This window comes from Ranitomeya imitator, chromosome 2, assembly GCF_032444005.1.
Source record: "Ranitomeya imitator isolate aRanImi1 chromosome 2, aRanImi1.pri, whole genome shotgun sequence".
NCBI lineage: Eukaryota > Metazoa > Chordata > Amphibia > Anura > Dendrobatidae > Ranitomeya > Ranitomeya imitator.
In genome coordinates, this window is record NC_091283.1 from 98,070,266 (window position 1) to 98,097,011 (window position 26,746).

The window sequence follows — 26,746 nt, forward strand, 5'->3', positions numbered from 1 at the left end:
GTAATCATACCCAAGAATTATATCTCTCTAATTTGGAAGAAATCGGTCCAGCTAAGCCCACAATTCAGCTTTGGACAAATAACATTTGTGGATATTAATTAGGGAAAGCAGAAAGTGATGACATCTGTAACAGAACAAGCAGGCGATCGGGTACTTAGAGTGCGTGCCCTGCCGTCCATGCACCGTCTGCCCACACCCTTCTCCTGGCAGAGCTCTTCACATTTTCTGTGGGGTTCCATGTTCTACACTTTACCGTAATGGACTGTGACAGACAGAGATTTTCATTGTCTTATCTCTGCTTGCAGCAGTGCCAAACAGAAAGCCTAACATCCATTTTCTCCTCTAACACTTTACGGTCATTCACACAGACATGCAAACTGCATCTACCCAACTACTACAACCACCAACTGCTCAACAGTAGACAATGATGGGAACTGTAGTTCTGGAATCCATCATTATTCATACTGGTATACGTTATCAAAGGTGCTCCAAAAGGGTTTTGGTTTGTTGTATTCTCTACAAAACGAGCCTTCTCTGGCTATAGCATTGTATTTCCTATAAACTTTGCTACAGGATCTGGATCTAAAGGGTAACGTTTCTAATTATGGATAGGTGGCATTTCCTGATGAAGGGGGAATGAGACCCCTGAAACGCCTTCAATAAAACCACTGTGAATTGACCACATTCTCCTGAAATTCATCCCAGCGGCAGCGCGGAATTTTAACTACGAATTCTCTGTGAAGACAATAATTATGGATACTGACATGCCTGGACTGGCATGCAGTGTGAGGAGGTTTATAAGCCATGCAATGCTCCTCTGTGAGGAGGGGAAACACCAAGAAACACTGTCTGCAAATTGAGATTCTGGTTTGATGATATTAACCTTTAGGATTGTTACATTCAGTAGGTGGCAAGTGAATTCAAGTTCTCTTCCTCACTTAAAGGTACCGTCACATTTAGCGACGCTGCAGCGATCCAGACAACGATCCGGATCGCTGCAGCGTCGCTGTTTGGTCCCTGGAGAGCTGTCACACAGACAGCTCTCCAGCGACCAACGATGCCGGTCCCCTGGTAACCAGGGTAAACATCGGGTTACTAAGCGCAGGGCCGCGCTTAGTAACCCGATGTTTACCCTGGTTACCAGCGTAAAAGTTAAAAAAACAAACAAACACTACATACTTACCTTCCGCTGTCTGTCCCCCGGCCCTGTGCTTTCCTGCACTGACTGTGAGCGCCAGCCGCAAAGCAGAGCGGTGACGTCACTGCTGTGCTCTGCTTTCCGGCTGGCCAGCACTCACAGTGTAGAGAAGCACAGCACCGGAGGACAGACAGCGGAAGGTATGTATGTAGTGTTTGTTTTTTTTTACTTTTACGCTGGTAACCAGGGTAAACATCGGGTTACTAAGGGCGGCCCTGCGCTTAGTAACCCGATGTTTACCCTGGTTACCAGTGAAGACATCGCTGAATCGGCGTCACGCACGCCGATTCAGCGATGTCTGCAGGGAGTCCAGCGACGAAATAAAGTTCTGGACTTTCTGCACCGACCAACGATGGCACAGCAGGATCCAGATCGCTGCTGCGTGTCAAACTGAACGATATCGCTAGCCAGGACGCTGCAACGTCACGGATCGCTAGCGATATCGTTCAGTGTGACGGTACCTTTAGAAGCAATATTTAATTTCCCAGGGGATCACTGATGGCTTATTAAGACTCCTCACACTGGCATGCCTAGTCCAGGCACTCTCCATAAGGAGAAACGTTACAGCTTATATCCCACTAAGAAGCCTCTCACCTAGTCAAATCAGATCTCATACTTTGCATTGACTAGAGGGCAACATCCCGAAATACTGTTTCTGCACATTGAGATTCTGATTTCGCTTTTAGCCTAAGCCATATTGCAAGGCTAAGTGTTCAAGTCCTCGTCGTTTCTGAACAGGCAATTTGCTATAGGATCTGGAAAAAAAAAAAAAAAAAAAAAGTTTTTTTTTCTTCATATAGTTAAAACACTAGAAAATAACACTGTGTGCCAGTCCAGAAAGAGCCTTTCTATGCATCTGCGGCGCCCCAGGGTCTTGGTCGTCACAGTGGTATTGCTTTCCTCTCGGGGAGAGTGATGCTACGTTTGGAGGCAAAGAAGGATAACTGCATCCAGGTATCACAAACATGCAACATATTTCACACTCCAGGCCACCAGGGGGAGCTCTTGCTCCTATTTATTAGGTCTATTTATTAGGTCACTCCCCACATTGGTAAAACTGGTGACCTGTAGGGAAATTTAGTGAGTAGCTGGCTGAGCTTCGCTCAGGTAGTTGGTCCCTGGCAGGGGTGGGATCCTGTCAGAGATCGAGGGAGAAGGACACGGAGCTGTGAATGCCCTCAGAGCTGCAGCTCCTAGGGAAAAGACATCGAAGGCAGAATTGGATTGCAGCGAGCGTGCAAAATAAGTCGTAGCAAAGGAGTGGTTATCAGAAGTGGACCAGACCTACACAGGCTACCTCCTTCTGAGGCGCAGAAGCCCGGTAGCTGGAACACCGAGGGAGTAATGTTCTTTATGCCTTGCTCCAGAGACCGTCAGGACAGCTAATTTCATGTTACCTGTCCGCCCTACACCCAGGAGGCACGGTGGCACCCCTTAGAGGCTGGGGCATGATGAAGTCCCTATAAACCACCTCAAGCCACCAGTCATACGGGTTTGTCCTATCCTATCCGGGGGAGAGAGAGAGACATAACATCTACAACAGTTGTGAGGACCTTATGAGAAGCTTAGCAGTAAGGGACTACAACACTGCAGCGCTACAGGAAGGCTACTGATTTCCACCTGGACAAGGGAACTCTGGACTTGCCTCCAAACCGGCCGGACTCTGCCTGCCCTGTAGTCTGGTGCCCTGGACTGTGGATGATGAAGTCTTCAGTAAAGGTAAAGAGACTGCAACCTTGTGTCCTCGTTCTTCTCTGCGCCTCTCACCATCCACCATCTACACACCGGGAAGCTCTGGGGACATACTTCACCTGTGGGAAGGTATACCATCTAGCTGCCATAGCATCACCCCAGCGAACCCCTAAGCAGTGTCGCTCACCCTGACCGAATACCACAGGTGGCGTCACGAACATAAACTTTATCCTTTTAAAGACCTTTCCCTTTTACACTGACGTCCCAGGGCCACGGACCGGGTCAGCCACCGTGACATCCCCCTGTGAACTGAAGGACCCGGTACAGAGTACCCCGCTGCCCTGACGGGGCGATCCACACCCACAGAATTTTATGAGCACTTTGCCTTGCCGTCGATCTACACATATTGCATTTTTCCCTGCGTGTTTTTTTTTTATTCCGAAAAAATTAAAGGGCCACTGTCACCCCCTGCAGCCGTTATAAACTAAAAGAGCCACCTTGTGCAGCAGTAATGCTGCATTCTAACAAGGTGGCTCTTTTAGTTTTGTGTTCAGGTATTATTAAAATAAAGCGTTTTGAAACTCTGCAGAAATACCTGTCTTTGTCCACGGAGGCGGGTCTGAAGCCTCCTCTGTGAAGTGCCCAACAGCCGTCACTCACATCTTCTGGGGCGATGGTCGCCGCCCCCTGCACGCTGTTTTCTTTTGAAATCCGGCGCCGGCGCTGTGTAAATACTTGTGGGGCAGGCGCAGTAAGCTCTGGCTGTCTGATGTCACAGCCAGGCTTGCAGACTGCGCCTGTGCTGGCAGTGCGGCCACCCACCTCGGGACTCCCTGCCCCGCACTGTGTTATGCATTATGCACAGTGCGGGGCTAGGATTCCTGGGCATGCGCACTGCATGTCTCAGACTCTCACCCAGGTCCCCCGCCCCCCTCCTTCCAGCCTCTGGCTATTCAGCTGAGCTCATCCTGCCGCCTCCTCCTTCTGCTCATCGCAGGGAAAGAAACAACCTAGGAATCTTTCCTGCTAGCTGGTGTGTGTTGTCTAGCTGTGTTCTGTAGGTCTATGGATTGGATATGTTACTAAATAAGGGGTGATCTTTACCCAGCGATAAGTAAAGTTATATACTGATCTGGCCATACATTATACTGCACTATGGCTATATATTGGATGTTGGGGGAGCATTATACCGCACTGCGGATCAATATACGGAACTGTTGGGGGAGCATTATACCGCACTGCTGATCAATAAACGGAGATGTTGGGGGAGCATTATACCGCACTGCTGATCAATAAACGGAGATGTTGGGGGAGCATTATACCGCACTGCTGATCAATAAACGGAGATGTTGGGGGAGCATTATACCGCACTGCTGATCAATAAATGGAGATGTTGGGGGAGCATTATACCGCACTGCTGATCAATAAACGGAGATGTTGGGGGAGCATTATACCGCACTGCGGATCAATATACGGACCTGTTGTGGGAGCATTACACCGCACTATGGCTATATATTGGATGTTGGGGGAGCATTATACCGCACTATGGCTATATATTGGATGTTGGGGGAGCATTATACCGCACTATGGCTATATATTGGATGTTGGGGGAGCATTATACCGCACTATGGATATATATTGGATGTTGGGGGAGCATTATACCGCACTATGGATATATATTGGATGTTGGGGGAGCATTATACCGCACTGCGGATCAATATACGGAACTGTTGGGGGAGCATTATACCGCACTGCTGATCAATAAACGGAGCTGTTGGGGGAGCATTATACCGCACTGCTGATCAATAAACGGAGATGTTGGGGGAGCATTATACCGCACTGCTGATCAATAAACGGAGATGTTGGGGGAGCATTATACCGCACTGCTGATCAATAAACGGACCTGTTGGGGGAGCATTATACCGCACTGTGGATCAGCAGTGCGGTATAATGCTCCCCCAACAGGTCCGTATATTGATCAGCAGTGCGGTGTAATGCTCCCCCAACAGGTCCGTATATTGATCAGCAGTGCGGTATAATGCTCCCCCAACAGGTCCGTATATTCATCAGCAGTGCGGTATAATGCTCCCCCAACAGGTCCGTATATTCATCAGCAGTGCGGTATAATGCTCCACCAACAGGTCCGTTTATTGATCAGCAGTGCAGTATAATGCTCCCCCAACAGGTCCGTATATTGTTCCGCAGTGGGGTATAATGCTCCCCCAACAGGTCTGTATATTCATCCGCAGTGCGGTATAATGCTCCCCCAACATCTACGTTTATTGATCAGCAGTGCGGTGTAATGCTCCCCCAACAGGTCCGTATATAAATCTGCAGTGCGGTCTAATGCTCCCCCAACAGGTCCGTATATTGATCCGCAGTGCGGTATAATGCTCCCCCGACAGGTCTGTATATTGATCCGCAGTGCGGTATAATGCTCCCCCAACATCTACGTTTATTGATCAGCAGTGCGGTATAATGCTCCCCCAACAGGTCCGTATATTGATCAGCAGTGCGGTATAATGCTCCCCCAACAGGTCCGTATATTGATCCGCAGTGCGGTATAATGCTCCCCCAACATCCAATATATATCCATAGTGCGGTATAATGCTCCCCCAACATCCAATATATATCCATAGTGCGGTATAATGCTCCCCCAACATCCAATATATATCCATAGTGCGGTATAATGCTCCCCCAACATCCAATATATATCCATAGTGCGGTGTAATGCTCCCCCAACATCCAATATATATCCATAGTGCGGTATAATGCTCCCCCAACATCCAATATATATCCATAGTGCGGTATAATGCTCCCCCAACATCCAATATATATCCATAGTGCGGTATAATGCTCCCCCAACATCCAATATATATCCATAGTGCGGTGTAATGCTCCCCCAACAGGTCCGTATATTGATCCGCAGTGCGGTATAATGCTCCCCCAACAGGTCCGTTTATTGATCAGCAGTGCGGTATAATGCTCCCCCAACATCTCCGTTTATTGATCAGCAGTGCGGTATAATGCTCCCCCAACATCTCCGTTTATTGATCAGCAGTGCGGTATAATGCTCCCCCAACAGGTCCGTATATTGATCCGCAGTGCGGTATAATGCTCCCCCAACATCCAATATATATCCATAGTGCGGTATAATGCTCCCCCAACATCCAATATATATCCATAGTGCGGTATAATGCTCCCCCAACATCCAATATATAGCCATAGTGCGGTATAATGCTCCCCCAACATCCAATATATAGCCATAGTGCGGTATAATGCTCCCCCAACATCCAATATATAGCCATAGTGCGGTATAATGCTCCCCCAACATCCAATATATATCCATAGTGCGGTATAATGCTCCCCCAACATCCAATATATATCCATAGTGCGGTATAATGCTCCCCCAACATCCAATATATATCCATAGTGCGGTGTAATGCTCCCCCAACAGGTCCGTATATTGATCCGCAGTGCGGTATAATGCTCCCCCAACAGGTCCGTTTATTGATCAGCAGTGCGGTATAATGCTCCCCCAACATCTCCGTTTATTGATCAGCAGTGCGGTATAATGCTCCCCCAACATCCAATATATAGCCATAGTGCGGTATAATGCTCCCCCAACATCCAATATATAGCCATAGTGCAGTATAATGCTCCCCCAACATCCAATATATAGCCATAGTGCGGTATAATGCTCCCCCAACATCCAATATATAGCCATAGTGCGGTATAATGCTCCCCCAACATCTCCGTTTATTGATCAGCAGTGCGGTATAATGCTCCCCCAACATCTCCGTTTATTGATCAGCAGTGCGGTATAATGCTCCCCCAACAGTTCCGTATATTGATCCGCAGTGCGGTATAATGCTCCCCCAACATCCAATATATAGCCATAGTGCAGTATAATGTATGGCCAGATCAGTATATAACTTTACTTATCGCTGGGTAAAGATCACCCCCTATTTAGTAACATATCCAATCCATAGACCTACAGAACACAGCTAGACAACACACACCAGCTAGCAGGAAAGATTCCTAGGTTGTTTCTTTCCCTGCGATGAGCAGAAGGAGGAGGCGGCAGGATGAGCTCAGCTGAATAGCCAGAGGCTGGAAGGAGGGGGGCGGGGGACCTGGGTGAGAGTCTGAGACATGCAGTGCGCATGCCCAGGAATCCTAGCCCCGCACTGTGCATAATGCATAACACAGTGCGGGGCAGGGAGTCCCGAGGTGGGTGGCCGCACTGCCAGCACAGGCGCAGTCTGCAAGCCTGGCTGTGACGTCAGACAGCCAGAGCTTACTGCGCCTGCCCCACAAGTAATTACACAGCGCCGGCGCCGGATTTCAAAAGAAAACAGCGCGCAGGGGGCGGCGACCATCGCCCCAGAAGATGTGAGTGACGGCTGTTGGGCACTTCACAGAGGAGGCTTCAGACCCGCCTCCGTGGACAAAGACAGGTATTTCTGCAGAGTTTCAAAACGCTTTATTTTAATAATACCTGAACACAAAACTAAAAGAGCCACCTTGTTAGAATGCAGCATTACTGCTGCACAAGGTGGCTCTTTTAGTTTATAACGGCTGCAGGGGGATGACAGTGGCCCTTTAAGCATTTTACTGTCACAAAGTGAACGATTTCTGTAATCTCATGCACATGTTCCTTTGCCGATTTGAGTTTCAAATCCACAGCGTGTTCATTGTTTCAGAGTTCTCACCCATTCTAATGAATGGGAAATCCACCTTAGTATGCCGAATTTTTTTATGCAGCATTTTTCCTGCCAAGAGACAAGAATTTGCGGCAGATTTTTCAACATCAAAACCGTATCACACTCACATACACTTAGGCCTCATTGAGACCCTTTTCACGTAAGCAAAAAAAATGAAACAAATGTCAAATGTTTGGTTTTTGGTTGGGGTGTCTGTTTTTACCATCAGCGATTTTCATGTTTAGAAGTTAATAAATAAAAAAAGTTTATCCTACAGATGGCATCCACACACTGTCCAAAATTTGCACGGGCCCTCAGACTTGTACGAGAATTTGAACTGACTATTAGGTATGTGAAAATTAAGGATAGAATACGTACAGGAAACAAGGATATCTGAGTGAGAGAAGGGTCTAAAAGTAATTACTAGAAAGTCCAGGGTCAGCTGCCAATTTCTAGGCATGTTAGCCATCTGGTTTCTAGACTTATTTTGCTGTGGGGCTTTAGGCTACGTGCCCACGATCAGTAACAGAGTTTTGGATGCAGCGTATTTTTGCCGAGTCCAAAACGCTGCATTCTAATTTACTGAAGTTGTATTTTAGGTACATGCAGATTAAACGCATGTAATGACATTCTATTGCTGAAATTCCGCAGCAAAAATTCACATGCTGCGGCTCGTAAACCTGCCCGTCGAGCGAGTTTATGCAGCATTAAACAGAAGCACAGTGGGCATGGGATTACTATAAATCCCATCCACTGTGCTTGTAATGTAGAATGCAGCATTTTGGACACAGCCAAAAAACGCTGTGTCCAAAACACTGCTATTCCTGATCGTGGGCATGTAGCCTTATGCACATGGCCGGGTTTTCCAATTACACAATAAGCTACTGAAAAAAAGAAATTTGCCGGGAATTCCTGACATTTACAGAACAAAAGAACTTGTGTTTGTAGGACTATAGTAAAAAATGTATAAAGTTTGTTTTGGTAAGTACACTGCACAAAAAATTAAAGGGAACACTTAAACAACAGAATATAACTTCAAGTAAATCAAACTTCTGTGAAATCAAACTGTCCACTTAGAAAGCAACACTGTTTGACAATCAATTTCACATGCAGTTGTGCAAGTGGAATAGAAAACAGATGGAAATTATTGGCAATTATTAAGACACAATAAAGGAGTGGTTCTGCAGGTGGGGACCACATCTCAGTACCAATGCTTTCTGGCTGATGTTTTGTTCGCTTTTGAATATTGGTTGTGGTTTCGCACTCGTGGTAGCATGAGACGGACTCTACAACCCACACAAGTGGCTCAGGTAGTGCAGCTCATCCAGGATGGCACATCAATGCGAGCTGTGGCAAGAAGGTTTGCCGTATCTGTCAGCGTAGTATCCAGAGGCTGAAGGTGCTACCAGGAGACAGGCCAGTACACCAGATGTGGAGGGGGCCGTAAGAGGGCAACAACCCAGCAGCAGGACCGCTACCTCAGCCTTTGTGCAAGGAGGAACAGGAGAAGCACTGCCAGAGCCCTGCAAAATGACCTCCAGCAGGCCACAAATGTGCATGTGTCTGCACAAACGGTTAGAAATAGACTCCATGAGGATAGTCTGAGTGCCGATTCGCTGTGCAAAAAAAAAAAAACACATTATCATGCAGTTTCTGCAAAGTGGATGGGATTTGTAGAAATCTCTTACCCACTGTGCTTATTTTTTTATGGTGCATAAACTGACCTGCGGTACGTTTTTGAAGTCTGCAACATGCCAATTTCTCCTGCAGGCACGCCGAGTTTTATGTGCAAATTCTCCCCATAGACTTGCATTAGACACAGGTTAAAAAAAAAAACAAAAAAAAAAAACATGCCTTATGCATTTTTCGTGTGTTTCTGATGAGGAAACACATTAAAACATAAAATTCAGAGTCAACAGGCGCTTGCGTAAATTGATCTCCAGACTATCTTGGCACTGTTAGTGAGGCGAACGCAAAAATAAAAAAAAGCCTTATGCATTTTTTAGTGCGTTTCTGTTGCAGAAACATAATCAAACATATGAATTCCATAGTCAACAGTTTCTTGAGTAGATGGATCTCCAGACGATCTTCAGCAAAATGTAGCAGTTGGCGAGGCGAACACAAAGATTAGAGATTTAAATGAGCAAAGATCTCAAAGCTATCTATTTAACATGGAAAAATCGTGGTCTCTAACTTCTATCCAAAGGCCTACATACACAAACTAGTGTTGGCCAAACTAGTTGATATCGGCAGGATGAGCTCACAAAGATCACAGTAGGGCTTGGCTCACATTTATCCTGTGCTCTATGCTGAGCGCTTACATTGGCATTTCCGTGTAAATCTCTGAAATACACGATTCAGACAGCCCCTGGCAAAAAAATGTATGTGTCCATAAGACCACAACAAGCCACACACTGCATAGAGTTGGCCTTTATGGAAAAGCAGGCAGAAAAAAACAAGCCTTTACTTACACACAAAAATTGTAAGGCTCGTTTTGAGTTTGTCAAAAGACATGTGTGAGACTCAAATGTATGGAGGAAGGTTCTGTGGTCAAATGAGACCAAAATTGAACATTTTGGCCACTAAGGTAAATGCTGTCTAGCGCCAAACAAAGCTCATAATACCATCCCCACAGTGAAACGTGGTGGGGGCAGCTGTTATGGACCTGGTGGTTAGGAGCACCCGGAACGACCTGATGGTTAAACTCACCCAGGACAAGCTCTGGGAAGTGGGAGCTCTGCTGACCGCAACCCCTAATCCTATCACACAACTAGAAATAGCCATGGAGCGTACCTAACACTGCCTAGACACCTCTTCACAGCCTAAGAGCTAACTAGCCCTAAAGATAGAAAATAAAGCCTACCTTGCCTCAGAGAAATTCCCCAAAGGAAAAGGCAGCCCCCACATATATTGACTGTGAGTTAAGATGAAAGTCACAAACACAGAAATGAAACAGGTTTCAGCAAAGGGAGGCCAGACTTACTAAACAGACTGAGGATAGGAAAGGTATCTTTGCGGTCAGCACAAAAACTACAAAAAGACCACGCAGAGTGTGCAAAAAGACCTCCGCACCGACTTACGGTGCGGAGGTGCCACTCTGCATCCCAGAGCTTCCAGCTAGCAAGGCAAAATCATAATAGCAAGCTGGACAAGGAAACAATGAACAAATAATTAACAAGCAGGGACTTAGCTTCTGCTGGAGTAGACAGGTCACCAGAAAGATCCAAGAGCAACTGAACCAGTACAAGAACATTGACAGCTGGCATGGAGTAAAAATCTGAGTGGAGTTAAATAGAGCAGCCAGCCAAAGAATAAACTATGTCACCTGTGGAAGGAACCTCAGAAGCAGCAGCTCCACTCACAGCCACCAGAGGGAGTCCATGGACAGAATTCGCTGAAGTACCATTCATGAACACAGGAGGGAGTTCGGTCACAGAATTCACAACAGGCAGCATCATGCTGTGGAGATTTTTTCGGCAGCAAGTGGGAAAAATGGCCTCAGTCAAGGGAAAAATTGATGGTGCAAAATCTGTTTCAATTTGTTGGTGATTTGAGACTGGGACGTAGGTTCACCTTCCAACAAGACAGTGACCCAAAGCATACTGCTAAAGCAACACTTGAGTGCTTTAAGGGGAAAGGTCTAAATGTTTTTGAGTCGTCTAGTCAAAGCCCATACCTTGATTCAATTGAGAATTGGTGGTCAGAATTGAAAATTGTTGTTCACCAGAGGAAACCATCTAACTGGAAGGAAGTTGAGAAGTTTTGCCTTGAGGAGTGGGCAAAAATCCCAGTGGCAAGATGTAGAAAGCTCAGAAACTTATCCAAAGGGTATTGCAGCAAAGAGAGGCTCTACATAGTACCGACTTTAGAGGGGTGAACATTTATTTACACTGAAGTTTTCAGTTAATCTGTCCTATTTGTTGTTTGTTTCACAATCAAAAGGAAAATGGAGAACAAATGTTCAGTTGTAGGCATGTTCTTTATATGCAGAGATATAAATCCTAAAAAAATAAAATAAATAAAAAAGTTATGGTTAGCACTGGTTCAACCTTGTAAGAGTGTGAAAGTTTTGCTGTAAAATTGTTCAGACTTTTCCAGGCAGAAAAAAAACAGGATAATTTAGACTTTCAGCAATATTGCACTAATTTGTGTTTTACAGGAAAGGAAAATAGAAGATTTACTAAAGCAGATGTGTCGGCTCTTCAAAAGAATATTCTCCAGATGATGCATCAGGAGCATAGTGCTCCCAGTCCCTGGCTTGATTGGTGGGAGAACGTTGCATTCCTGAAGATGGATTCTGGCCAGCGACATGGTGATACACTTGACGCATTCTCCACGGCTGCTAGCAGAGGTGGCTTTGCATCTGCAGCATGAGAGAAGAGTGCCAGGATACTGATGGAGGCTAGATCCAGCTCTCCAAACACGCTTCTTGTCTAGTAACCGCCAGACTGGACCTGCAGGGTGTCCGGTAACCAAGGCAATGAGCTATGATGTTAAAAATCCCTCTGTTCTTGAGAAAATAATGAATTTTTAATAAGCAATAAATTGCCAACTTGCTTGTTCTAACGAGCACTTTGCAATGTTTCCCCATTTATGAACCGAAGACAATCCCTTTAACAATTTATGCATTCAAAATTAGTACTATAGTACAGAACTAGTATATTACTGAAGAATCGGGAGTAAAATGTTGGGAAGGGGAAGCATGGTGCATTTTACCAGCATGTCTAGGGAGATTACAGAGTATAATGGCTTTTTAATTTATACCATAGAGACACGGTAGCTTGTTTTCCTTTGTCACAGTGAAGGGCAGAGCAGCGCAGAGCGATGTCGTATGACGGTAAAGTATTAATGATTGCAGGCTGAGATACCACAAGGCGTTGCTGGGTGGAGCAGGCAGTAAACAGCGGCCATAAGACAACACTTGTATATATGATACAGCATTATGGTGTTCATCATGAATAATGCCGAGTGTCCCTGAAATCTATCTGGCAATGTGCACGGCGTGAATTAGAGGTTTAGAGTGACGCTTTACCAATGAGTGATGTGTGCACGTAAAAATCAGTGCAGCGTCAATGCAGCAAGACTCAATAGACAGGAGACATCTGCAACCGCTGATTCTGCATATAAGGGGTGGTCTGTCTTAGGGAACCCTTTTAGACGTGCATTTGTAAAGCCCAGGAGTTCGTAAACAGCACATGTCCCTCCCTGGAGAACAAGCCTTGCCTGTGACTTACCGTAGGTCGCCTAATGCACAGATCTTAAAATGTGTCTTGAAATGGATTATTCCCATCTTCACAGATAGGTATGGTTGGTTAGTGCTTAAAAAACAAGCAACTTTACAGTCTGCCCATTCCCTTGGTATTCAAAATGTTAAGGTGTACCGCTCACTGCCAAGGGACGAAGCTGAAGACATTAGACTGGGCTTTAAGCACTGTCCAGAGGCTGGCCGGGATCGCTGAACTGCACTTTTAGCTGGCAGAGGCTTCACATACCAATATTAGATGTTCATAGTTCAGGCCAGCTGCATGGAAACTGTGTGCTCCTCAAGAAGGAGCACTGGAATCGCTCTTTAGAACAATCAAAATATTATTAAAGGGTACCTGTCAGCAGGACTGTGCTCAGTAACCTACAGACAGTGTCAGGTACACTGATTAAAATGATACCTTGGTTGATGAAATCCGTCTTGTGGTTGTTGTTTAATCTTTATTTTCATTTGTGAGTTAATGATATCTGAATGGCTACTGACAGGTCATTGATCCCTCACTGACCTGCCCACTAATTTACATAATGGATATTATGAAAAGCATACCAAGAAACAAAGCACCAAAAGAACCAAAATACTTAAAAATTAGTGATGAGCGAATATACTCGTTACTCGAAATTTCTCAAGCACGCTCGGGGGTCCTCCGAGTATTTTTTAGTGCTCGGAGATTTAGTTTTTCTTGCCGCAGCTGAATGATTTACATCTGCTCGTTGCATTTACATCCCTAGCAACTAGGCAACCCCCACATGTACTTATGCTAACAGATGTAAATCATTCAGCTGTGGCAAGAAAAACTAAATCTCCGAGCACTAAAAATAAAATACTCGGAGGACCCGCGAGCATGCTCGAGAAATCTCGAGTAACGAGTATATTTACTCATCATTATTAAAAATATATAAACTTTATTATTACACAACAAACTGAAATCATGCATATTTCAAAACAGGAAGAAGGCACTGTTGCCGAAACGCGCGTTGAGGTGGGTGTCTCCACGGTTATACAGGTAAACCCTTTGGCTTTACACTACACTTTACACCAACGACTCCAGGTCTAGTACTTTGTTGCCTTGATGGCTGTTAGCCCTTGTGTTATTTCTGTGCACAATAAGTGTTTTACACTATGATACACATTATAGCACTATGCATTTGCACTTTATGACCTGTTTTGTCCTATTAACTTGGCCTGGGTTTCTTGCAGCTTGCTAACCTGTATTACTACCGTGGTTGCATCTTTCGGTTTACCATTGTCCTGTCCCTGTTTTCAAACATGCATGATTACAATTTGTTGTATAATAATAAAGTTATTATATTTTTAAGTATTTTGGTTCTTTTGGAGCTTTGTTTCTTGGTATGAGTTTCATGGTTTTGCACTGAACCTTGTCCTATACATCCTTGCACTTTTTGACACTCCCTCATTCTTTGCACTGAGCATTTTTTGGTGATGGCTTGGCATATAGGTTATTATAATGAATATTATATATGCACCATAGACACCTCTTTGGTCTTGGCCATGGTGGAGAAGTTGGAATGTGATTGAGTGTGTGGACAAGTGTCTTTTATACAGGTAACAAGCTTAAACAGGTGCAACTAATACAGGTAATGAGTGTAGAGCAGGAAAGCTTCTTAAAAGGGAAGGTACCGCGTTTGTAGGTCATTAATAAATCACTGTAATGTAGCATAACATGCTGCTATAAGCAAGTTTGAAATGCATGTGAAAGAGATTTCATGTGTTATATGAGTTTAAAGAATGCACTGGGGGCTGACATCTTGGTTTTGCAGCAGTAGCAGGGCACTATCGGTGTCAGATTACGGCACCCCATAGGAGATAATAGACCGGCGCTGACCCTATCTGTAACATTGCAGCAGCATTAGCAGTGAGCTGGGCATGCCTCTGTGGGCTGCACAACTCACTGCTGTAGGTGTGACTAGCCACCATTTTATTATAGCCCAGTGCTATGTGCCGAGCTCCACTTACTCTCTATCGCAGGACAGAAGAAGCACTCACTGCTCCTCTGTACTCCAAGCAGGCACGTCCTGGGCACAGTGGGCACACATCCTCTGCTCCTCACAGGCTGCCCTGTGTGCTTCTCCTGCTGTGTCTCTGCCTCCCCCTCACACACAGTCCCTGTGATCTCTGGTAAGCTGCACTCACAGTCTGCAGAGAGGGAGGTGACACCTGGAGAGAGAGAGAGCAGGAAGGGCAGCTGACAGGACAGGGATTAAGGTGGGGGAAGGGGGATGGCAAGAATGTTATTCACAAAAAATGCTGCTGAGTCCACTGTGTTCTGCTCCTCTGTAAAAAGCTGTGCCCCTGATGCAGTAACTGCTGGAGATAGCAGGTCACAGGGCAGTCACAAACAAAATGGCGCTGCCCTGTGATGCTGCTCTTCATTCTGCCCCAGGGATATTAGACCACCCAAAAGGGGAGGGAAATGTTGATGTCAGCAGTTACTGCCCCAATTTTCCTGCTGGTAAATCTTACTATAGCTGCTTGAGGTCTAAAACGGAAAATGCTCCCCCTAGTGGTAAATATGTATATTTGTAGAAAAATATATAATATTTTTCATATAGAAATGTTTGCAAACAGTGCAAACATTGCATTAATACATTTTAATTACTATTTTAAGCTTAATTTCACAAAAAAACAAAATACAAGAAAACTGGTAGCACCTTCCCTTTTATTATTATTATTATTATTATACATTTTTATAGCGCCATTTATTCCATGGCACTTTACATGTGAATACGGGGCAAATATAGACAAATACATTAAACATGAGCAGATAACAAGGCACACGAGTACATAAGGAGGGAGGACCCTGCCCGCGAGGGCTCACAGTCTGCAGGGGGTTCCCTTTAAAGACAAGCTAGCAGGTCCGTGAGAGCCAGAGTTCTTGCTCTTCGGTAGGTGCTCACATTTTTATTTCATGCAATAAAATACAAAATTAATTATGTAAAAATCATACAATGTGATTTTTTTTTTTTTTAGATTCAGACTCTCACAGTAAGGCTGCCGTCACACTAGCAGTATTTGGTCAGTATTTTACATCAGTATTCCTCAGCCAAAACCAGGAGTGGGTGATAATACAGAAGTGGTGCATATGTTTCTATTATACTTTTCCTCTAATTGTTCCACTCCTGGTTTTGGCTTACAAATACTGATGTAAAATACTGACCAAATACTGGTAGTGTGACCGCAGCCTTAAAGTGTACCTACGATAAAAATTACAGACCTCTCCATTCTTTGTAGGTGGGAAAACATTGGCAGTGTATCAAATACTTATTTTCCCCACTGTATATCCCTGGGAGAAGGCTTAGCTATTGAAACTAGAAGTCACAGAAAAGAACTACTGTTGTGCAAGCTGAGAAAAAAAATAATCATTCTAGTTATTATAGTAAAGTGTGCTAATAACAGAGCATACATGAGTGCAGACAGGTCAGTGTGTCCATGCTGACCGCCGTCCATATCAGCATCAAAACTAGTCAGTAGAAAGAAAAAAAAGAAGAAGACAGCAGTCTAGTCTGAGGAATTACATACTTGGCAATACTCAGAAGGTTGTTTTGCTGAACTGATAATCCCCATCAGCACAAGCCCAGTTTGGGTGGAAGATCAACGCACAAGCCCCAAAACAGGCATGAACATTGGACGTCTAGCCCTAACCTTGTACAAGGTCTCAGAACAAAGAAAAGTGATCTACTAATTTGGGCTGATCTTTGCAACTGACAGTCTGTATTCCAGGAGGTTAAATTGCAGCATATATAAGGAAAAAAAAACACATTATATTGGCCATGATGTGTGCTGCACTGAGTTATGGTGGCCTCCACTTTACCCACACTCCTCGCTCTGGCAACAGACATGGCGGGGGAGTGGGTTTCCTTCTTTCCAAAAACTGTTACTTCAACCCTATCCAACCCCCACGCTCCCTTATCCTCCCTTCTTTCGAGGTTCACTCTGTCCGGATCTACTCTCCCTCTAATCTCTAAATGGCTGTCATATACCGACCACCGGGCTCAGCCACTACCTTCACCAATTCTCCACCTGGCCTCTTCACTTTCTCTCTGCTGACATCCCCACCATCATAATGGGTGACTTTAACACTAGGACTACTGGACTCGTGACCCCGCCTAGAACTACTGAAAGGAGTCATTTTGACTCCTTGCTTGTTTTCGTTTATTTTTAGAGTTTCATTTTTGGTTATTTATTAATAATTATATTTTTTGTAATGTATTATTATTGTGAGATCCAACAGTAATGCTTTTGATTGTTTTTTTTCTGCTTTTCTTATTTTTCTACAGAAAATAACAATAATTATAATAGACGTTTTTCAAACATTTTTCTTAATTCAAGTGCACACATATAAACAACAACTGAAGAACAAAAAGCAGAGAAAATGTAGGCGGAGGAGCATAAAAATGAAAATATGGCGCAGAATTCACCTTCTAAACATTTGGTGTTTCGTATTTTAGGCATTGCCTTTGATTTATGGCAGTACATTGCCCACACAAAGACTTACCACAAGTCTTACAATTGCCAACAGATCTATTTTTCTTGCACTTTTCTTTGATCTGGCAAAATTTTGTTTGAACCATCACTTCTGAACATGTAGAAACTTGGGACGTGGAACCCTTTTCCCTATCTGTGACATAAGGACCACTCAACTCTCTCACAAGCGTTTGCAAAAATGCCTTGCGTGACATTTTTTGGTGGGTAATCTCCTTGAATATTATACATGCATTTATACCCGCAAAGTCTAAGGCATTTTCAAATGCATGAACAGGCCATCTCCTTGTGGATGTTCGTGTGGTATATTTTCGTGCCATCTGATCCACTACATCTACTCCATATTTTGTTTTATTGTAAAACTTTACCGTTTCTGGAGTTTTTTTAGCGGAATCAGACGCAACAACAACATCTGGATGGACGGAACTCAAAATGACAACATTTTTGTTGGGCTTTCCTTGATATACTGTAAGTGTAAAATTGTCTTCATTTCTAAACACTTTAGTGTTGTACAATTCCTCTTTCATGGATTTTATTTCTTTAGGCACTTCTCGCCTTATCTTATTCAGTGTTCCCACGATGGTTGTTCCTTTGCTTTTTAGCTGTTTAGCTAATTTTAATGAAGTAAAATAATTATCGGTTGTAACATTGCGACCTTTTTTCAAAAACGGGTCCAATAACTTCATTACCACATGGTCAGCTAAACGGTCCTCAGCACGGCGTGTGTCATCTTTGCCTAGATAAGGGAAGCCATTTGCCAGATATTTGCTCTCCTTATCAACAGCTAGCCAATATTTGTGGCCATAGTTATCTGGTTTGGAAGGCATGTACTGCGTGAATGGACACCAAGTTTTGCTTGGGAAAAGTTGCTCATCCACCGTTATGTATGGGCCAGGTTTGTAACACGCAATACAATTTTCAATAAACCTGTCCCACACAGTAGAAAATAGAGCAAACTTGTCCGTTTGCAGTCTCTCCGATCGAGTAGATTTCTCATCAAATCTGAGAAACCTCATAATTTCAACAAAGCGGTCCCTAGACATTGTCGCTTTGCAAAACGGTATTCCCCAGTCATTACACCAAATACTGCTAATCGAGTGACGGTTGCATCTAGCTCCTCATCAGATAGAGTAAACTGTAAATTATTGTTCCTGCATGCTTCTGCAAGCGTACAGTTCTTTATATGTGTCAATATATATGAATCAAAAAATAAACACCATGCGCTCAAAGGACTATGAAAATGTGAAAAGTTGACATGTAAATTGAACTACATCTATATGAACATCAGGGTAAATAAGACAGAGTGAAAAAATTATGCACAAAACTTTATAGCAACATTTAGTGACAAAAGGACCTCAGAATATAGTAGGGAGTCAAAATGACTCCCTTCAGTAGTTCTTGGTAAATTTTGAAAAAAACCTGCAAATTTTTTACCAAAATTATTTATTCTCACAAAATCTTTTTTCACATCATATTTGAGGAAAAGTCACCGAGTTTCAAGCCGGAATTCTGAAAAATGTAGTCACAGAAGAGAAATAAAAAACGAAAGGAGTCAAAATGACTCCATCAGTAGTTCTAGTGTTAATATCCCTACTGACACCCGCCAGCCAGCAGCCTCCAAGCTCCTGGCCCTTGCGTCATCCTTTGGACTTACTCATTGGTCCTCCACACAGACGGACATACACTAGACCTCATCTTCACCTGCCTCTGTTCCTTATCTAATCTCACAACCTCTCCCTTCCCCCTATCTGACCACCATCTACTCACCTTCTCATCCTTGTCCTCCTCACCCGCCCCCCATGTCCAGCCACTATCACATCCTCGCAGAAACCTTGCACACCTAGACATTCTCTTCTACCCCTGTCCTCCATATCTTCACGCCATGACACGGACTGAGCCATCGCTTTCTATAACTCCACCCTCACATCAGCCATAGACTCAGTCACCCCTCTCATGCATGGCAAAGTGCGACAAATCAATAGGCAACCCTGGCATAACAACCTCACCAAAAAACTCCGACAAGCATCCAGAGTCGCAGAGCGGCATTGGAAAAAAAACACACCTGCCAGATGACTTCACCGCTTTCAAACAAGCTACACTTGCCTTCAAACTAGCCCTCCCTTTTGCTAAACAGACCTATTTCACTAACCTTGTATCTTCACTATCCTACAACCCAAAACAACTGTTCAGCACATTTAACTCTCTCCTCTGCCCGCCACCTCCAACTCCCCTCATCTCTCAGCTGCCGCCTCACCAACCACCCGAGCTGCCGTCATCCCACCAACCACCCAAGATGCCGCCGCCAGAGCTGCCGCCTCACCAACCACCCGAGCTGCCTCCACACCGACTTCCTGTCTCTTCCCCATTATCCCATAGAATGCAAGTCCGCAAGGACAGGGTCCTCTCCCCTCTGTACCAGTCTGTCATTGTAAATTTGTTTACTGTTAACGATATCTATAACCCTGTACAGCACCATGGCATTAATGGTGCTACATAAAAAATAATAATAATGATGGCATAATGGCAACCTAAGATATTAATCTTGTATACATAATTGTATTAATCATTGCTTAAACCTGTCCTATACAATAAAGCTAAGGCCACGCAGCAGATAATCTCTCATCTGGCACAATCACACAGTTTAATCAGGGGTGTGATCCATTATATATATATATATATATATATATATATATATATACATACACACACACACACACACACACACACACACACACACATACATACATACATACATACACACACTAGCTGTTTCCAGCCAGCTAACGCTCGGCACGCTCATTGCTATCTAATTAGCACTGCTGGTGATTAAACTAAAGTAAATAATGACAACATTCAATAGCGCTTACGCAGGTGGTAAATTAACTTAAAATGAAGTTAATAACAATAATAATCATTAAAAATCTGAATAATACTAATACATTTTATTCACAGTGTAAAATAAAAAACAAACTGGATTCAGTAAGATGTGCGTTTTTTATTCATCCAGCATCTAAACAAATTTCATAACGAAACATAAATTAAGTTAAAATTTCTCTGTAAACACAATTAAATTTATAGTCATTTTCATCATTTTCAAAGATCTTTCCTTGACTTCTACCAGGTACAATTTAATGTGTGGGGACGGGATTATGTGTGGTGAATTGTGGGGGGGGATTATGTGTGGTAACGTGGTGGGGGGCAGGATTATGTGTGGTAATGTGGTGGGGGGGCGGGATTGTATGGTAATGTGGTGGGGGATGAGATTATGTGTGGTGATGTGGTGGGGGGCGGGATTATCTGTGGTAATGGGGTGGGGGCGGGATTGTGCATGGTGATGTGTTGGGGGGATTATGTGTGGTGATGTGGTGGGGGGCAGGATTGTGTGTGGTGATGTGGTGGGGGGCGGGATTGTGTGTGGTGATGTGGTGGGGCGGGATTGTGTGTGGTGATGTGGTGGGGGGCGGGATTGTGTGTGGTGATGTGGTGGGGTGGGATTATGTGTGGTGATGTGGTGGGGGGGCGGGATTATGTGTGGTGATGTGGTGGGGCGGGATTGTGTGTGGTGATGTGGTGGGGGGGCGGGATTATGTGTGGTGATGTGGTGGGGGGTGGGATTATGTGTGGTGATGTGTTGGCGGGATTATGTGTGGTGATGTGGTGGGGGGCGGGATTATGTGTGGTGATGTGTTGGGGGGATTATGTGTGGTGATGTGGTGGGGGGCGGGATTATGTGTGGTGATGTGTTGGGGGGGATTATGTGTGGTGATGTGGTGGGGGGCGGGATTATGTGTGGTGATGTGGTGGGGGGCGGGATTGTGTGTGGTGATGTGGTGGGGTGGGATTATGTGTGGTGATGTGGTGGGGGGGCAGGATTATGTGTGGTGATGTGGTGGGGGGCGGGATGGTGGGGGCGGGATTGTGTGTGGTGATGTGGTGGGGTGGGATTATGTGTGGTAATGTGGTGGGGGGGCAGGATTATGTGTGGTGATGTGGTGGGGGGCTGGATTATGCGTGGTGATGTGGCGGGAGGTAGAGCTTCTGTGCAGGGGGTGGGATTAGCGAGTAATCACGATGATTATATATATATATATATATATATATATAAATATATACACACACACACACATACACACACACTGTGTCTTTTTTATTAAATCCCTTTAAAGCGTCTTTTCCATCACACAAGACACCTGAGGAGACTTTATGCAACAGTCCTATACGATTATTGCGGTAACGAAAAAATTATACATTTTTTATGGTTTTAGCCATCTTGCATAATAAAACTCCTGATTGTAAAGTCACGTTTGTGCACCTGCACTGGAGAGCCATAACATTTGTATTTTTTCATCAACATAGCATTAGGGGGGCTTTGTGTATGCAGGGTGGGCTCACTATTTTACTAGTACAATTCAAAAGTTCATATTTATTGACAGATTTTTTTCTGTGGAGGATTACAGTAATTAATACCGTAGTACCGGTAAATTTATTTAAATTGAAAACAAGACATTGTATTGTGAAGAGTGTCAGGTTGAGTTTAAATAAAACATGACTAAATGTCATTGTATTTTCCTTGCCTTCCTTGGGTACTTTAGAGGGAATATGCCATCCTAAAATGACCAATTGTTTAACCCCTTACTGACAGCCAACTTTTACAATTCTGACCACTGTCAATTTTATGGGGATATAGCTCTGGAACGCTTCAACAGATACCACTAATTCTGAGACTGTTTTTTGTTACATATTGTACTTCATGTTAGTGGTAAAATTTCTTTATATTATATATATATATATATATATATATATATATACATACATATATATACATACACATACACACACACACAGTGCCTTCAAGTAGTATTCAACCCCCTGCAGATTTAGCAGGTTTACACATTTGGAATTAACTTGGCATTGTGACATTTGGACTGTAGATCAGCCTGGAAGTGGGAAATGCACTGCAGCAAAAAAGAATGTTATTTCTTTGTTTGTTTTTAAATTGTGAAAAGTCTTTTCAGAGGGTCATTTATTATTCAACCCCTCAACCCACCAGAATTCTGTTTGGTTCCCCTAAAGTATTAAGAAGTAGTTCAGGCACAAAGAACAATGAGCTTCACATGTTTGGATTAATTATCTCTTTTTCCAGCCTTTTCTGACAATTTAAGACCCTCCCCAAACTTGTGAACAGCACTCATACATGGTCAACATGGGAAAGACAAAGGAGCATTCCAAGGCCATCAGAGACAAGATCGTGGAGGGTCACAAGGCTGGCAAGGGGTACAAAACCCTTTCCAAGAAGTTGGGCCTACCTGTCTCCACTGTTGGAAGCATCATCCGGAAGTGGAAGGCTTATGGAACTACTGTTAGCCTTCCACGGCCTGGACAGCCTTTGAAAGTTTCCTCCCTTGCCGAGGCCAGGCTTGTCCGAAGAGTCAAGGCTAACCCAAGGACAACAAGGAAGGAGCTCCGGGAAGATCTCATGGCAGTGGTGACATTGGTTTCAGTCAATACCATAAGTAACAGACTCCACCGCAATGGTCTCCATTCCAGACGAGCCCGTAAGGTTCCTTTACTTTCAAAGCGTCATGTCAAGGCTCGTCTACAGTTTGCTCATGATCACTTGGAGGACTCTGAGACTGACTGGTTCAAGGTTCTCTGGTCTGATGAGACCAAGATCGAGATCTTTGGTGCCAACCACACACGTGACGTTTGGAGACTGGATGGCACTGTATACGACCCCAAGAATACCATCCCTACAGTCGCTTGGTGGTGGCAGCTGTTATGATGCGGTGGTCTAGGAGCAACATGGAACGAGCTCAGAAGGAAGTGGTAACTGTACTGACCACAGTCCCTAAGCTCAACACAACACTAGAAGTAGCCGTGGAATGCACCTAACTCTCCCTAGGCATCTCGTCACAGCCTAAGAGCTAACTACCCCTAAAGATAGAAGCAGGAAAACTATCTTGTCTCAGAGAAAATCCCCAAAGGATAGATTAGCCCCCCACAAATAATGACTGAGTGGAGAGGGAAAAGACATACACAGAATGAAACCAGGATGAGCACAGGAGGCCAGTCTAGCTTGATAGATAGGACAGGATGGAATACTGTGCGGTCAGTATAAAACACTACAAAAATCCACGCAGAGTTTACAAAAAAAAAAATCTCCACACCTGACTAAAGGTGTGGAGGGTAAATCTGCTTCCCAAAGCTTCCAGCAAGACAGAATTAATTCATACTGATAACGCTAGACAAACATAGAAAACACTGAACGGATAAGTCCACAAACTGTGAACAGAAAAGAGCAAGCAAGAACTTAGCTTTGCTGAACTGGTCAGGATAACAGGGAAATCCAAAGAGATGTGAATCCAACCAGGAACCATTTACAAGTGGCACTGGCTGAAGGAACAGCCAGGCCTAAATAGCCAAACAGAAGAGACGATAAGTGGAGGCAGCTGATGACAGCTAACTCCAAGGAGCAGTCATACCACTTGAAACCACAAGAGGGAGCCCAAGAGCGGAATTCACAACAGTACCCCCCCTTGAGGAGGGGTCACTGAACCCTCACCAGAGCCCCCAGGCCGATCAGGACGACACAAATGAAAAGCACGAACCAAATCGGTGGCATGGACATCGGAGGCAACAACCCAAGAATTATCCTCCTGGCCATAACCCTTCCACTTGACAAGATACTGAAGCCTCCGCCTCGAAAAACGAGAATCCAAAATCTTCTCAACCTCATATTCCAACTCTCCCTCAACCAACACCGGGGCAGGAGGGTCAACCGAGGGAACAACGGGCACCACATATCTCCGCAACAAAGATCTATGGAAAACATTATGAATGGCAAAAGAGGCTGGAAGAGCCAAATGAAAAGACACCGGATTAATAATTTCAGAAATTTTATAAGGACAAATAAACCGAGGCTTAAACTTAGGAGAAGAAACCTTCATAGAAACATGACGATAAGACAACCAAACCAAATCCCCCACACGAAGCCGGGGACCAACACACCGACGGCGGTTAGCAAAACGTTTAGCCCTTTCCTGAGACAACGTCAAATTGTCCAACACATGAGTCCAAATCTGCTGCAGCCTGTCCACCACAGAATCCACACCAGGACAATCAGAAGGCTCAACCTGCCCTGAAGAAAAACGAGGATGAAAACCAAAATTACAAAAGAAAGGTGAAACCAAAGTAGCCGAACTAGCCCGATTATTAAGGGCAAACTCGGCCAACGGCAAGAAAGACACCCAATCATCCTGATCAGCAGACGCAAAGCATCTCAAATAGGTCTCCAAGGTCTGATTAGTTTGCTCAGTTTGGCCATTAGTCTGAGGATGAAACGCCGAAGAAAAAGACAAATCAATGCCCATCCTAGCACAAAAGGCCCGCCAAAATCTAGAGACAAACTGAGAACCTCTGTCAGAGACAATATTCTCCGGAATGCCATGCAAACAAACCACATGCTGAAAAAATAATGGAACCAGATCTGAGGAGGAAGGCAACTTAGGCAAAGGTACCAGATGGACCATTTTAGAGAAACGGTCACAAACAACCCAGATAACAGACATCTTCTGGGAAACAGGAAGATCCAAAATAAAATCCATGGAAATATGCATCCAGGGCCTCTCAGGGACCGGCAAAGGCAAAAGCAACCGACTAGCGCGGGAACAGCAAGGCTTGGCTCGGGCGCAAGTCCCACAGGACTGCACAAAAGCACGGACATCGCGCGACAAAGAAGGCCACCAAAAGGACCTAGCAACCAAATCTCTGGTACCAAAAATCCCAGGATGACCAGCCAACACTGAACAATGAACCTCAGAAATCACCTTACTCGTCCATCTATCAGGAACAAACAGCTTCCCCACAGGACAGCGGTCAGGCCTATCAGCCTGAAATTCCTGAAGCACCCGCCGCAAATCAGGGGAGATAGCAGAAAGAATCACCCCCTCCTTAAGAATGCCAACCGGCTCAAGGACTCCAGGAGAATCAGGCGAAAAACTCCTAGAGAGGGCATCAGCCTTAACATTCTTAGATCCCGGAAGATACGAGACCACAAAATCAAAACGGGAGAAAAACAGGGACCATCGAGCCTGTCTAGGATTCAGCCGCTTGGCCGACTCGAGGTAAATCAGATTCTTATGATCGGTCAGGACCACAACGCGGTGTTTAGCTCCCTCAAGCCAATGTAGCCACTCCTCAAACGCCCACTTCATAGCCAACAACTCCCGATTGCCGACATCATAATTGCGTTCCGCAGGCGAAAACTTTCTGGGAAAAAAAGCACATGGTTTCATCAAAGAATCATCAGACTCCCTCTGAGACAAAACGGCCCCTGCCCCAATCTCAGAAGCGTCGACCTCAACCTGAAAAGGAAGAGAAACATCCGGCTGACGCAACACAGGGGCAGAAGTAAAATCGGCGTTTAAGCTCCTGAAAGGCCTCAACAGCCTCAGAGGACCAATTCGTCACATCAGCGCCTTTCTTCGTCAAATCAGTAAGGGGCTTAACCACACTGGAAAAGTTGGCAATGAAACGGCGATAGAAATTAGCAAAGCCCAAAAATTTTTGAAGGCCCTTCACAGATGTGGGTTGGATCCAGTCATGAATAGCTTGGACCTTAACAGGATCCATTTCTATAGACGAGGGAGAAAAAATAAAACCCAAAAAAGAGACCTTCTGAACTCCGAATAGGCACTTAGACCCCTTCACAAATAAAGCATTATCACGAAGGATCTGGAACACCATCCTGACCTGCTTCACATGAGACTCCCAATCATCGGAAAAAATCAAAATATCATCCAAATATACGACCATGAATTTATCAAGATAATTGCGGAAAATATCATGCATGAAAGACTGAAACACAGATGGAGCATTAGAGAGTCCAAATGGCATCACAAGATATTCAAAATGGCCTTCGGGCGTATTAAATGCAGTTTTCCGTTCGTCACCCTGTTTAATACGAACAAGATTATATGCCCCTCATAGGTCAATCTTAGTAAACCAACTAGCCCCCTTAATCTGAGCAAACAAATCAGTAAGCAAAGGCAAGGGGTATTGGAATTTGACCGTTTTCTTATTAAGAAGACGATAATCAATACAGGGTCTCAAGGAGCCATCCTTCTTAGCAACAAAAAAGAAACCCGCTCCCAATGGTGACGAAGACGGCCGAATATGCCCCTTCTCCAAAGATTCCTTAACATAGCTCCGCATGGCGGCATGCTCTGGCACAGACCGATTGAAAAGTCGGCCCTTAGGGAACTTACAACCTGGAATCAAGTTAGTAGCACAATCACAGTCCCTATGTGGAGGAAGGAAACTGGACTTGGGCTCATCAAATACATCCTGGAAATCAGGGTGGATAAAAATCAATGTTTTGTTTTTTTT

At 44.5% G+C, this 26,746-nt stretch overlaps 1 protein-coding gene and 1 long non-coding RNA gene across 5 annotated transcripts in view; one reads left to right on the forward strand and one right to left on the reverse strand.

The window, feature by feature from the left end:
* The window catches only part of CD99L2 (CD99 molecule like 2), a 153,866-nt gene that overhangs the window by 77,603 nt on the left and 49,517 nt on the right, over positions 1-26,746 (reverse strand). The gene's annotated exons all lie outside the window — the stretch shown is intronic.
* Positions 7,078-13,273, forward strand: LOC138661987 (uncharacterized). Its single transcript, XR_011317992.1, has 2 exons — positions 7,078-7,350; positions 11,756-13,273. It is a non-coding gene; the product is annotated as an uncharacterized lncRNA (long non-coding RNA).